The sequence below is a fragment of the Hypanus sabinus genome, chromosome 7 (genome assembly GCF_030144855.1).
Source record: "Hypanus sabinus isolate sHypSab1 chromosome 7, sHypSab1.hap1, whole genome shotgun sequence".
NCBI lineage: Eukaryota > Metazoa > Chordata > Chondrichthyes > Myliobatiformes > Dasyatidae > Hypanus > Hypanus sabinus.
This window is the reverse complement of record NC_082712.1, coordinates 160,557,365-160,572,078: the sequence shown is the minus strand read 5'-3', so window position 1 is coordinate 160,572,078 and position 14,714 is coordinate 160,557,365.

The window sequence follows — 14,714 nt, the reverse complement described above, 5'->3', positions numbered from 1 at the left end:
CTATAGTATACTGTGAGATGCATTCTATATTGAGTTGGAGTCTATAGCTAAGCAAGGAAGGGTGTTGTGTATTTAATATTTCAGTAATATTGTAAGTATAGAGTTTGATTAAGCATTCTTGTTTAAGAAAATCATTACTGGTTATATATAAAAATACCTCAGTTGCACACTTCATGAAGCTACCACCTGATGTGTGTGTGCCTCGCTAAAGGTAAAAAGCAAGTTCGACTTGCATTCCTGACTCTGTCTTTTTCTTGCAATTGGGTTTATATTTTGCAGTTACAAAACACAGCAAACATTTTGGGTCAAAACCCTGCATCAGAACAGGTCGACATTTCTGGCTGTAACCTTGCAACAGGATTCATCAAAATTTCAGGTTGAAACCCTGCATTAGGTTCAATCCAGACTCAGGGCTCCAGTTCCTCCAGATTCCAGCATCTGTAGTCTCTTTGAGTCTCTAATTCAGACTTTAGCCAACAGACTTTCTTCGTTATGTCTTCTCTCGAGAAGAGCTCCATGGATGCATTGAGGAATCTTGCAGTCCATCCAGTTTGAGCTGCCCCATGTTCTGATGTTGAAGCTTTCTGCTGCCCTTGAATTGGTTGCAGTATTTAAAAGGCACTGGATTTGCGTCTCTCACACCCTCTATCCAATCAGATCTGAAATTAGTCAAAACCTAAGCTGAAAGCAAAGAAGAGAACAAACTTAAGGTGGCCCAGTGGCAAATCTAACTAGAAAAAATAATGAAATAGTAGTTATATGAAGACTGTCATATGGCAATATATGTCTCAACTTACTTATGAACCCACTTAAACAGCTTTATCAATAGTGAAATACCAAAACATGTTGGTTAATAGAAAAGCATTTACTGAATTAGTGATTGGGACTGCATGCTTCAAAACATCTTGAAAATTGTTATCTGATTTCTGTAATCCTACAGAGTTAATTTATAACACAATGCATCAATGCTTGTAACAGATTCATCAATATGACAAAGAATTGTAGAATTGTAGAGTCACAAATTATTGATGTGTCTGGACTGATTTTGAGTGCTCCTGTTGAAATCTTGGGGAAAGGCAATGAGACAATCACTGCTTTTATGATTGATCTCATTTACTTCACCTATCATTTTTTTTTCTATCTGCTGAACTCAGTTTCTCAATGATAATGATAATTATAGATCTACGAATTACTTCAGAATGTCCCAACGTCCTTTACAATTAATGGCAGTCATTGTGACCATATGGCAAATATGTAGGGAAACTTCTGCCAAGTCATTCCCAGCCAACAATGCAATAACAACATGATTATCTGTATTTTCAGTGATGTGCTACCCATTCCCACTGCTCGCAGTCCCTGAGACCATTAGACCAAAGATGAAGAATAAGAATTAGGCTACTTGCCTCATTGAGTCTGTCAAACCTGTCAACTTCCATTTGAATGCCCTGGCTTCGACAACTATCCTCCACAGTCATGGGAAGAATGTACAAGCTCCTTACAGATAGCAGCATGAATTGAACCCTGATCCTGTGATTGCTGCTGCAGTAAGACATTACAAAGACTGTTGTGCTACCGTACCACCCAGTTCATTGCACAAGACCAAATCCAGAATTCCCTTTTCCCTAGTGAGCCTGGTCAAAAGCTGCTCTATCTGCTCAGATTTTTTTCTGGATGAGGAGGATTGAACGACCGGTACTTGACATCTGCCAGGTATCCTACCAATCAGGTATACCATCAGGCAGATTGGGGTCTAGGCAGTGATTCAGTATTCTGGGGCATCATCATTATTACGTGCTGTGCTGTACGACATAAGTGACGATGATCTCCCAAGACCATGATTGTTCTTGGCAAATTTTTCTGCAGAAGTAGTTTGCCATTGCCTTCTTCTGGACATATCTTTACAAGACGGGTGACCCCAGCCGTTAACTATACTCTTCAGAGATTATCAGCTGGTGTCAGTGGTCACATAATCAAGACTTGTGAAGTGCAGCGGCTGCTCATGTGACCAATGGCTTTATGGTATCCTGATCAGGGTACTAAACGGCTGCTACACCTTGCCCAAGGGTGACCTGCAGGCTAGAGGGAAGGATTGCCTTACATATCCTTTGGTAGATATGTATCTCTACCACTTCTCCTCTCCCACCAATTCTGGGGGTAACATCTCCAAAAACCTTGCTCCCAGAATTCTTTGGCAGGCTTCGACAGTTCACTGGCTGCTAGAAATTTCCTCAGTTTTTAAGTGTTGCTGACACTTGGAGATATTAGTACTGTTTGAAATAGGTTTAATTTACTACACTGTATTTTAAAATGATTAAGATTTTTAATGGCATAAAAATAAAATGGTCACAAATAATTGAAAGCATGAACAATAAAGGAATAAAGTAACTCAATATAATCACTTTTCTCCACATGACGCCAGCTCCATTGAAATAAATGATGTTGACCTTCATAGATCTGTCCTTCCTAATTTGAGGTCTTTCCTGAGGGCTAGGTGCAAAGTGTATCCAAAAGCTCACATCAGTGCATCGTGCTCTGTGGCTGGGTTAAGTGACAAGTCCATCAGTAGAGTTGATGGCAGATGTGCTGACACGATCCTCACTATGGATCTCTGCTTTTCATCCTTTATGTGCAGAAACTTGAAATATGTAGAGGGACTGCCTTGAATGTTAGCTGGCACTTCTCTTCCCAGCTGTCAGGTCACACAATTTAGCAATTAGTTACCAGCTGCCCCTTTGTCCTTTTTCCAAATAATATCATGGAGTCTTTTACATTTTCCTGAGGGAACAGAAATGGCTTCAATTTAAATTTGCCTCCAGTAAGGAATTCAAAACTTCCTCACAGCTGTATTGAGGTGTCAATTCAAGTCCTGTCCTCCTCTAGCATAAAGTCAGTCAAAATAAATTTATTATTAAACTACATCACTATATACAGTGCTACTTTGAGATTTGTCTTCTTGCCAGCACTTACAGGAAAAATAAAGAAATACTATAGAATTTATGAAAAGCTATAAATATCCAAGGCTGACAAACAGGACTTTGAAAAATGAATATAATACTTGAAGACACAACTTCCTAATTAAGAGATAAAATTCCTACCAAATCTGGACTGCCTGGGTAGGCCTTTTGTCTCTGCCTCCTCCTGCCCCACTGAACTCATGTCCTCATATCTTGATCCCATTCTAAGCCCCTTGGTTCAGTCCCATCCCACCTACATCTGCGGCACTTCTCATGCTCTCGATCTCCTCAGTAACTTTCAAATCCCTGATCCTGATTGACTCAACTTCACCATGATGTTCAGTTCCTATACATTTCTTTCCCCATCAGGAAGGCCTCAAAGCCTTCCAGTGCTTTCTTGACAGAGGAACCAACCAATTCCCCTCCACCTCCACCATCCTCTGTCTGGTAGGACTGGTTCTCACCTTTAACATTTTTCCTTTGTCTCCTCCCACTTTCTCCAAACCCAAAGGGTAGCCATGGGCACTTGCATGGACCCAAGCTATGCCTGCCTCTTCGTCGACTACGTAGAACAGCTTTTGTTTGTAGCCTTCCCCGGTCACACTCCCCAACTCTTCCTCCACTACCTTAACAAGTACAATACTGCTTTTCAATGCACCCATGCTCAGCTCGTCAATTTAATCAATTTTGCCTCTAACTTCCAGCCTGGCCTTAAATTCACTTGGGGCATCTCTGACACCTCCCTCCCCTTTCTTGATCTCTCTGTCTCCATCTCTAGAGACCAACTGTCAAGCAACATCTTTTATAAACCCTCTGATTCCCATAGATATCTCAACTATATCTCTTCCCACCCTATCACCTGTAAAAATGCCATTCCCTTTTCTCAGTTCCTCTGACTCCACTGCATCTGTTCTCATGATGTAGCTTTCCATTCCAGGACACCTAAAATGTCCTACTTCTTTAAAAAATGGGGTTTCTCTCCCTCCACTATCAATGTTGCCCTCACTCGTATCTCCCCCATTTCCTGTACATCTGCACTCACCCCATCTTCCTGTTGTTTTAATACTGATAGAGTCCCACTTTGTCCTTACCTACCACCCCATCTGCCTCTGCATCCAACACATTATTCTCCCCAACTTCCGTCAGCTCCAAAATAACCCCACCACAAAACATATCCTTACCTCTTCATCCTCTTCGCTTTCTGCAGGGATCACTCCCTGTGCGATTCCCTGGTCCATTCATCCCTCCTCACTAATCTCCCTCCTGGCACTTATCCAGGCAGGTGGCCTAACTGCTACACCTGCCTGTACACCTCCTCCCTCACCTCCATTCAGGGCCCTTACAGGTGAGGCAACACCTCACATGTGAATCTGCTGGGATTGTCTATTGTGTCCAATGCTCCCAATATGGTCTCATCGTAAATTGGGGGACTTCTTCATCAAGCACTTCTGTGCATTCCATCATAAGTGGGTCTTCCCAGTGACCAAACATTTCAATTCTGATTCCTATTCCCTTTCTGACGTGTCAATCTATGGCCTCTTCTTGTGCCAAGATGAGTCCATCCTTAACGTGGAGCAGAATGTTCCATCTGGGTAGCTTCCAACCTGATAACATGAATATTGATTTCACCTTCCATTAAAGAAAAAAAATCCCCCACCTCTATTTCCCACTCTGACCTTTTACTTCTTTTCACCTGCCTATTATTTCTCCCTGAGTCCCCTTCTCATTCACTTTCTCCTATTGTTCACTGTCCCTTCTTATCAAATACTTTCTTTGCTATCCCTTGACCTTTCCCATCCATCTGGCTTCTCCTATCACCTTCCAGATAGGCGCTTTTCCCTCCGCCCACCTTTTACTGAAAGCATCTCGCCTCTTCCCTCTCAGTCCTGATGAAGGGTCTTGGCCTGAAATGTCAACCGTTTACTCTATTCCATATATAATGCCTGATCTCCTGAGTTCCTCCAGCATTTTGTATGTATTGCTTTGGATTCACAAATTATACATTCCACTAATTAAATGTAGAAATATCTCCTGATGAAGTGTCTTAGCTTGAAATGTTGACTGTTTATTTCTCTGCTCGGATGCCTTCTGACATGATGAGATCCATCAGCAGTCTCAAAGTTGGAAATGATCTCTCACATAGAGTATTATAGAGTTATACAGCATGGATTCAGGCCTTTTGGCCCAGCTGTTCCATGCCATCCAATTTGCCATCCAAACTTGTATCAATCGTTAGCATCTGACCCATAACCTTCTAAACCTTTTCTATCCACATAATTGTCCAACTGTCTTTGAAAAGATTTTATTGTACCTGTCCCTGATACAATGAACCTGTTCCCATTTAAGATGGTGCTGCTGAATATGACTAAATACTTAATTAATAACACTTTTTCTGTAAAAAAAATTACGGTAAGCGATCATTGCAAACATAAAGAGCGAGCGAAGGCAAGTCTGAGTCAAGGGTCAAAGTGTGCTGGCGCGAGGTGAAGTCAGGGCAAGATTGAGGAAGATTCAAGGTGAGTGGAGTAGAGAAAAGTTAGAGAAGAGGAGAGGCAAATAGGAAGCCCGTCCACCTAAACCAAGAACAAGGTTTGAACAACCTAAGTGCTGGGCCTATTTGGATAGGTTGAGAACAGGCAGCGGAGACCAGGCACAGAGCATATCGATGTGACAAAGCCCGGGTCTTAGAACAAGATATAATCCAATGGTTGGATGACTTAAACACCGAGCTCAATGGATTGAAAAGGCAGGGTATTGGGACCAGAGGTAAGGATCGGGCATTTCTACTCACTAACCACTACACTCTGCCCTGAACTGTGACTAAGGCTATGATATGCTCCAGGCTTCATGTCTGGAGACTCACTTTCGTGAAATTTTTGCTGACTTATTTTGTTTTCATTATTTGCTATTTACCTCTCAGCATATTTGGCATTAAATCATATAATCATATAACAATTACAGCACGGAAACAGGCCATCTCGGCCCTTCTAGTCCATACCAATGCTTACACTCACCTAGTCCCATAGGCCCACACTCAGCCCATAACCCTCCATTCCTTTCCTGTCCATATACTTATCCAATTTTACTTTAAGTGACAATACCGCACCGGCCTCTACTACTTCTACTGGAAGCTCATTCCACACAGCTACCACTTTCTGAGTAAAGAAATTCCCCCTCGTGTTACCTTTAAACTTTTGCCCCCTAACTCTCAAATCATGTCCTCTTGTTTGAATCTCCCCTACTCTCAATGGAAAAAGCCTATCCATGTCAACTCGATCTATCCCCCTCATTATTTTAAATACCTCTATCAAATCCCCCCTCAACCTTCTACACTCCAAAGAATAAAGACCTAACTTGTTCAACCTTTCCCTGTAACTTAGGTGCTGAAACCCAGGCAACACTGTAGTAAATCTCCTCTGTACTCTCTCTATTTTGTTGATCTCTTGCCTATAATTTGGTGACCAGAAGTGTACACAATGCTCCAAATTCGGCCTTGTACAACTTTAACATTATATCCCAACTCCTATACTCAATGCTCTGATTTATAAAGGCCAGCATACCAAAAGCTTTCTTCACCACCCTATCCACATGAGATTCCACCTTCAGGGAACTATGTACCGTTATTCCTAGATCACTCCGTTCTACTGCATTCTTCAATGCCCTACCATTTACCATGTATGTCCTATTCTGATTAGTCCTACCAAAATGTAGCACCTCACACTTATCAGCATTAAACTCCATCTGCCATCGCCCAGCCCACTCTTCTAACTGGCCTAAATCTCTCTGCATTTTGTCGGACTTTTTCAATGGGTTCTTTTGGGTTTCTTTGTTTTGTGGCTACCTGTAAGGAGATGAATCTCAAGGTCGTACAATGTATATATACTTTGATATGAAATGAACTTTGAATTTCGAACTTTGGAACATCTGGACAACAAGGATGCATATATCAGGATGCTCTTTATCGACAATGGCTCACTATTCAATACCATCAACCCCTTGAAACTAATCAATAAGCTCCAGGACCTTGGCCTAAATATCTCCTTGTGCAACTGGATCTTCAATTTCCTCACATGCAAACCTCATTTGCATAATTTATTGTCTTTTGCTCAATGGTTGAATGCCCAAGTTGGTACAGTCTTTCCTTGACTCTGTTATGATTGTTGTTCTATAGATTGATTATGTCCATGAGAAAATTAATCTCTGCTTTGTATATGGTGACATGTATGTACTTTGATAATAAATTTAGTTTGAACCTTGAACTTTTGAACTTTGAACTACTTTTTTCTGGCAACACACTGAAAACACTTACTAACTTTTTTGCGAACAAAAATGCTTTTTGTATTTATATTAAAATTTATATTAGATCTTTCCCTCTTACCTTAAACCTGTGTCCTCTCATTCTGAATTTCCCAATCATTGGAAAAAGACTGAGTACATTCACTCAGTCTATGCCACTCATGATCTTATACACCTAAGATAATATCTCCATTCCTTATGCTTCAACAGAATACACCTTACCTGTCCAACCACTCCCTATAGCTAGTACTTCAAATCCTGGCAGCTTCTTTATAAATCTTTTCAGCAACTTTTCCAGTTTAATGACATTTTTCTGATAGCAGGGTGTCTAAAACCGAGCGCAATACTCCAAGTGTGGCCTCACCAGCCTCTTGTGCAACCATAACATCATCTCCCAAATTCTATACTTCATGCCCTGACTGATGAAAGCCACAGCATGCCAAAAGCCTCCATCAAAGTGAATTGTATGATTGCATACCGACGACCTCCCTGTATATACAGACATTTATTTGCAGTCATTCGCTCTAGTCAGGCCAATAGAAATGGCCACACCTTTTCTTTGATTTGAAAATTCTGTTGCCATGTAATTGAACCTCATCAAAAATGAGAAACTGTTCAAGTCAGGTTCTGCAAAGGAGCATAACTAGAATCTTGTTGATTTTGAAACCGGATGGTAAAAGTACAAGCAGAAATAAGTATGAAACACCTATATCATCTAAGACACTTTTGATTAGAATCTTAAGAGATAATTTTTACCATTTTTGAGAGGCGGTGCAAAGGAGGTTCACCAGGTTGATTCCAGAGATGAGGGGGTTAGACTATGAGGAGAGATTGAGTCACTTGGGACTGTATTCGCTGGAATTCAGAAGAAGGAGAGGAGATCTTATTGAAACATATAAAGTTATGAAGAGGATGGGTAAGATAGAGGCAGGAAAGTTGTTTGCACTGGTTGGTGAGACTAGAACTAGAGGACATAGCCTCAAGATTCAGGGAAGTAGATTTAGGATGGAGATGAGAAGTAAGTGCTTTTTCCAGAAGGTGGCGAATCTGTAGAATTCTCTGCCCAATGAAGCAGTGGAGGCTACCTCATTCAATATATTTAAGATGAGTTTGGATAGATTTTTGCATAGTAGAGGAATTAAGGGTATGGGGAAAAGGTGGAGGTGACTACATAGTCAAATCAGCCATGATCTTATTGAACGGCAGATGGCTCGATGGGCCAGATGGTCTACTCTTGCTCCTATTTCTTAAGTTCTTATGTTCTTTTCAGCAGGGCCTGAGCAGAAAGGCAGCGGAAGGCATCCACAGGAATCCCTCACAAATATTCCATACAATTGACAATGTTACTTTGATTCTTTGACCAGATGAATGGGGAAACAGTTTTAAGTATCTGAATTCTAATGATAACATTTGTTCTGACTGGTATTTTAACTATAAGCATGAATGGAGAGGTAGGGAGCCAGGTCCATCTAGGTCCATGCTGCAGGAAGAGAAGTGAGAGTTAGAAGAAGCTGAGTAAGAGAACCATCTCTCCTGTTTGTGATTTGAAAGGCTGTTTCAAGCTCCTCAATAGATACATGAGTTACACCTGCTCCACTGTTTTCCACCCACCTAATCACAAACTCTTTTTCATAGATTACTTGAATATCTTAGGATATTTCAATGATCCCAGTTGATGCCCTTCCATCAATCCTATTGCACAGTATCCAAAAGGCTCATTTACGGTTAATAGAAGTAATTGGGGAAACTAAGAGAATGTTATTTACTTATAGGGAAATTGAATACAAAAGTAGAGAGCTTGTGCTTCAGTTAGAGTACTGGTGTGACTGCATCAGTAGGTATTGACCTCTTTTAAGGAACCATGTTAATTCATTGAAATTAGTTTAGCAAAGGTTTATGAGATTAATAACTGAAATAGTCATGTTCTTCTGTAAGGAAAGTTTGCACAGGCTTGGCTTGGAGTTTAGAAAAATGAGAGGGGTGTGATTAAACATAGAAGACCTGAAATATTTTAAAGGATGGATGTGAAAGTGATAATTTCATTTTTTGGGATAATTTAGAACTAGAGTCATTTTAAAATTAAGATGTTACCCACTTATTAGACATAGAACATCAAACATCAAACAGTACAGCACAGTACAAACCCTTTAGCCCATGATGTTGTGGCAACCATTTAACCTACGGTAAAATCAATCAAACTCTCTCCTCCCATATAGCTCTCCATTTTCCTTTCATCCGTGTGTCTGTCTAATAGTCTCTTAAATATCCTTAATGTTTCTACCTTTACCACTACCCTGGCAGATGGTTCTGCACACCTACCACTCTCTGCAAAATAATCTACCTCTGACATCCGTCCTTTACTTTCCTTCAAATACCTTAAAGTTTTGTCCCCTTATATGAGCAATTTCTGCCCTTGGAGAAAGTCTCTGGCTATCCACTCCTTCTATGCTTCTTATCATCTTCTACATCTCTATCAAGTCAACTCTGATCCGCCTTTCCCCCAAAGATAAAACACTAAAATCTGGTGTAAGTTCTGAGACATTGGAACTACCTTCTCAAAGTGTGATTCAAGCAGAGTCTTTGAATAGTCTTAAGATGGAGGTAGATAGAGGCAAAGCAAACAGCATTATGAAGGACCTCACGCACCCCTCAGACAAACTCTTCTCCCTCCTGCCGTCTGGGAAAAGGCACCAAAGCATTGGGCTCTCACGACCAGACTATGTAACAGTTTCTTCCCCCAGGCTATCAGACTCTTCAATACCCAGAGCCTGGACTGACACCTTACTGCCCTATTGTCCTGTTTATTATTTATTGTAATGCCTGCACTGTTTTGTACACTTTATGCAGTCCTGTGTAGGTCTGTAGTCTAGTGTAGTTGTTTTTTTGTCTCTATGTGTTGTTTTTTACATAGTTCAGTCTAGTTTTTGTACTGTGTCATGTAACACCATGGTCCTGAAAAACATTGTCTCATTTTTACTATGTACTGTACATAGCAGTTATGGTCAAATGACAATAAGAACTTGAAAACTTAAAAAATTTAAAAAAATTGACTTGACTAGATAGAAACCTGATACGGAACTGGATGTTTTATGGGTTATTATATAAAGGTTATTATAGGAAGACAAAATCTTGAGTTGAAGAGATGGTCAAATCAGCAACAGCAGGACAGGTATGAAAGGCAGAATGGCCTGCTCCTGTGCAGAATTCATATGTCTGCATTTTCATATGTTGACATTTGCTCCGAAAGCAGTCTGCAAAGATGAGAAGAAAGAACTGTATTTACCAGGGCTCAAACTAAAGTCAGTTCAATTCATGGTTCACTGAGAGTACCATCACCCAAGCTCCCAACTTGCATTAAACTCAGGTTCAGCATCACAGAAATACCCAGGGTGTAATGATCATACAGATTTCAGGTTCAAATTTGATGACTCCTATATTTGAGATTACTTATGAATTAGCATCTGGGTTATGACTGATTATTTTTCCTTCCTACTTCTATCACACCTGATGAAAATACAGACAAAGCATTTTTTCTCCAGATTCAATGCAACTGGGTACATACTTTTCAATTCAGATTTATAACCTTAATATGGCGATTATGCTTAAATTGCAGTCTTAGTAACCTCACTGATAAATTTTGCTGTAGGTGTTTCTGCTTAATGAAGTGAAGTGAATTATATGTTCTAATTGAATGGAGCAACACCTCAAACCTTTGTTCAATGATTTTGTTTGAAAACAACATTTAACTCAGTTTGAGTGCAAGATGCTTTATTTTACAGAATATACCCAATATCTTCAAAATGCTCTTTTTTGCAACCTGATTGTCTAGTTAAATGGATTCAGAGACCACAAATCATTCAGAAAGCTTGATTAAAGCCATATTTTTGGACCAAAGGCTGGACAATATATTCCCACTGAGACCAATTTTACTAACAAAAGACAATGGAGTCAGCAGGCAAGGGAGAAAGTAGTACAATGTACATTCTATATTAAGAAATATAACTTGGGTTCTTCTTGCCTGTACTTTGCTTTGCATTGCATTGCTTTGCAGTATGCATAGTATGTGGGCCTAGAAATTCTGTGGAATTGTGCGCATTTTAGCTGTGAATGCAACCCTTCTCAGGCTGATGGTTTCCATAACAGATATAGAAACATAGAAAACCAAACCTACAGCCCAATACAGGCCCCTCAGCCCACAAAGCTGTGCCGAACATGTCCCAACCTTTGAAATTACCTGTGTCAGATGATGGTGTTATCTTCCTGAGGAAATATTATACTGATGCTGCAGCAACGCTGGGCCTGAAAGAGCTTCAAGTTGAAGATTAATTGTCTTTCAGCCATCCATGAAAATCCATGAACAGAGCCAAAAGAAACAGCGTTACTCCAGGGCACAGTACCAGCACAGCACAAGGCACATATAGCACATATAAGATGGCAGTAAAATACAGTCACACAAATAAGAATATTCCAAGTCCCTGAGCCCATCAATGTCGCAGTAGTCTGTAGCTGAACGCAAAGCTGCTTATCTTCTGCCGAGCGAACACTGGGGGTCAGCACCAACCAGCACGGATACTGTGCCACACCACCTCCAGCACTGGTGGAGCACCCATCTCTGATCCCTCCCGGGCAGTAGCAAACAGGTGACACCACAGCTTCAGGTCTAGTCCTCAGAAAGACCGAGGCCGTGCAGCTCATCTGTCACCTGCCCCTGCCATTCATGAATATACCAATGAATTGTACTTGCAGCATCCTATACTACCAATGTCCAACAGTATCTTGCGATCACAGGAAGAGCCACTAAGGTGATCACTCGCAGTTGGACTGCGCCCCTCACTCATGCACCCACGTGTCTCTGTCACAGGCAGTAAGTCCACCTCCTTCAGTTTCTCTGTCAACGAGCAACTCACCATACTTTAAGTTCTTAATGTCCAGAAAGGTCTTGCCTTCATAAAAATTATGATGGAAAAAAGGCAATAAGGTCTTTGATTGACTCATGGAAGCCACTGCATCTGAGCATGCCGCTCTCATACCAGAAGCATGGCCACACTTGTGGGCTGACCCCGGCACATATTTGGACTGTGTTAATCATTGATGCATACAACGCATTTCATTGTATGTTTTGAGGTTTCGATGTACATGTGACAAATAAAGCACCCGGTCTGAAGACTGAAGAAATACCACCTACCTCAGACTTGGAAACTGAATGAAGTTCTCTGTAAGTTGCCCACTTTGCTTGCTGCCTTCTAAGATGGCCACAAGGTGGTGGCCATTGGGGAAGAGACTGCTTCTTTTTTTCCTGTTAAGTTAAGGAACCTGACTCCAACTTTGACCTGAGAAAACTGACAAAGGGTTAGAAGACAGCGTAGGACTAGAGGCCACAATCTCAAAATGGATGGATACAATCAACAAAATATTTAACGATTCAGTAAGCTCAGGTGAGTGCCATCTTCAGTATTCACAATAGGACACTTTTGTAATAGCTCCACTGGGTCACTTTAGAGTGAGTGACTTGGATTCTTTACAGCAGAAAGCATTGCCTCCTGGCTCGGTAGTAGTGCCAGATTTGAGTATATTATGATGTTCTTCTAAGGGTTTACCTATTGATGGGTCTTCAGATGTCTATAAAAGCTGATCTATATATTAATCGAAGATGTTAGGGTGGATTCCCTTGATGGAGAATGCCTGTGTGTGACTTTGTTTAATGTAGGTAGGCCGATGTATGGGCAGCCACCACAAGGCCCTTGACAGATCAGGATCAGGGTCCAGTGGCTTGGAATGCAAGATGGCTGGGGTCCCTTCACTGCTGCAGCCTTCCTTCTCCTACACTGTCTTTGTGATGCGTCATCATCTTCCGCCAACTCCGTCATTGAGGTCCTGTTTGGATCACTCCTTACTGGCATGGGAGCTAAGCACCAGATGGTTAAACCGCAGAAGGCATCACCCTTCAGATCTCAGAAACTCACAAGCCTCTTCGCGACAGTAAGGTAATGAACCTAACAGATCTGACTTGACATTGCAGTGGCAAAGGAATAGAGGTCACAACAATCTGAGTGCTTGTTGCACCTTCACTTCTGAATTACAAGCAGTGTCGATTCATTACTGCTCCTGAGATTTGAGCATAGGTCCCAAGAAGATAGCCAATATTGTCAGAGGTGGTACTGCCTCTTAGATGATTTATTAAATTGGTGCCCCTGCTCAAGTGAACAACTGCTCAGCTCCTGATTGATAGAGCGCAGTGCGATCTAATTCAAAGTGCCCCGAGGAATCGACCCTAAATTGTTGGACAATATTCATCCTTCAATCAAATTTTCTAGAGCAAAATTTACTGACCATTATCACATTATTGTTTGTGGGAAGCTGGGTGCGCTACTATGACCAGCACTATAATTCAAAACTTCTTTACCAGTTTTAAAATGCTCTTCAATTTCCTGAGCTCAACTTGTTGATGTTTCGTAGGCAGGTATGACTTTATTTGACATCCTAATTAATGGCCTGACCTTGAGACGGAACTTGCCAACAGACAATGAAAAGCAGAGTAGACTTCCAGGAGGTTCCAGTGGGAAGGTGACCAAACAATACACTTCACCATTTCTGACCAGTATTTGTCTTTTTCCAGCATTATCCGGTTTTATAACAGTAAGCACTTAGCAGATGAATAGAAATAGTTTCAGCTTCAAGATTCTTTATCAATATTGTTTCTCTTTATATAGTTGCTACCTGACCCAGTAAGTATCTTCCAGCATTTTCTGTTCCGACATCTGCAATGTTTGGATTTTGTCCTTTTATTATTGTCTTTATGCAAATCTCACTTTGAAGAATGTTGGGCATATGCTCATGCCACACATTGTACTTGCCAGATGAGGTAGACTGAGTGCTTCATAATGGTTTTGCATTTTAAATAGATGTAATATGACCTAGCTGTAGCAAGACGTGATGACAAACAGCACAGTTGCAAATCAGATAATACTAATGTGTTCCAAGATTATATGTTGCTGCTCAGTATGGGCCCTATATTCCCTAAGATCAAGGACAAAATGGCAGCATCCATTATTAGGGACCACTGCCAACCAGAACATTTGATTCTATTGTGGGGGGGGGGGGTATGAACTAGCAGGTCTCTGACATGGAGTCTGGATCTGTAACTCAGAAGGGAAGGGGGGGAGAAGAGACAAGCTGTAGAGACAGGGGGTTTGTTGGTTAGAGGAACAGACAGGAGGTTCTGTGGGCGAGAATGAGATTCTGGGATAGTATATTGCCTCCCTAAGGTTAGTGACATCTCAGATCAAGTCGACAGCATTCCTAAGTGGGAGGGTAAGCAACTTGAGGTCGTGGTCCATGTCAGTATCAATGACATTGCAGGAAGGGTGATAGAATGTTAGGTGTTAAGTTAGCACAAAAGACCTCCAGGGTTGTGATCTCAGGATTGCTACCCATGCTACATCCTAGTGAGGGCAGAATTAGGAA